A 921-nucleotide genomic window follows, 5' to 3' on the forward strand; every position below is an offset into this window, starting at 1 on the left:
AATTTTAATAAATAAGTTTCCCCAATTAGCAAACTGCAAAGTGAATAAACAAAATGAAACATTGGAGCATAAAGATGACAGATTACACTTTTTGGTGCCAAAACAGCAGTAACCCCCATAACTGACCCCTAGTTTGGAAACTACACCCCTCACAGAATTCATCTAGGGGAGTGATGAGCATCTTAAACCCACTGGTGCTTCACAGAAATATATAACATTGAAACCTGAAAATAAAATACTATATTTTTCTATGAAAATGTTTTCATTTTTTGTGGAAACTATGGAGTTAATTTTCATCATCATTTTCTCTCTGTAGCATTCAACTCCCATGGCTGGTTAGCTCAGTTGGTTAGAGCGTGGTGCTACTAATGCCAAGGTTGTGGGTTCGATCCCCGTACGGGACAGCTTTTTTTCTTTTATGACAAACTGCAATTTAACGGGTGTATGACCTTAGTCAGATGAAGTAATGTGGTCAGATTTTTAGATCTATAAAACAGACAGTTTCACCATCAGTCTAAGTTCCTAAAAGTATCAACATCATAGACCCTTGTGATACTGTTTAGTTACATTTAGGCTATGTGTGCACGTGTGCGCTCTGCACGGGACCTAAAAGGTGCGCTTCAGAGCGCAGCTGAAAAGCTCCGTTCTGAAGCGCATGGTGCCAGCAGAGAACGTGTCATGTCACTTCTTAGAACGCGCACTTCGGGCAGCAGCCGAAGCGCTGCGCTCTAAGACGCCATGTGCGCACGTCTCCTGCATAATCTTCATAGATTATGCAGGGGACGCAGAACGCATGCAGTTACACTGCGCTACAAAGCGCAGCGTAACTGCATGTAATATGCACACGTGCGTGTGTCGCCCTGGGCAAGCCAGGGGACACAGGTCACACACCACCACACCCTACATCCCAGGTAGGAACAT

General features: G+C 43.9%; 1 non-coding gene across 1 annotated transcript; it reads left to right on the top strand.

Moving 5' to 3' along the window:
* Positions 1-330: 330 nt before the first annotated feature.
* TRNAS-ACU (transfer RNA serine (anticodon ACU)) lies at positions 331-404 on the top strand. Its single transcript has one exon. It is a non-coding gene; the product is annotated as a tRNA-Ser (tRNA).
* Positions 405-921: the final 517 nt, after the last annotated feature.

Source organism: Anomaloglossus baeobatrachus, chromosome 4, assembly GCF_048569485.1.
Source record: "Anomaloglossus baeobatrachus isolate aAnoBae1 chromosome 4, aAnoBae1.hap1, whole genome shotgun sequence".
Lineage (NCBI taxonomy): Eukaryota > Metazoa > Chordata > Amphibia > Anura > Aromobatidae > Anomaloglossus > Anomaloglossus baeobatrachus.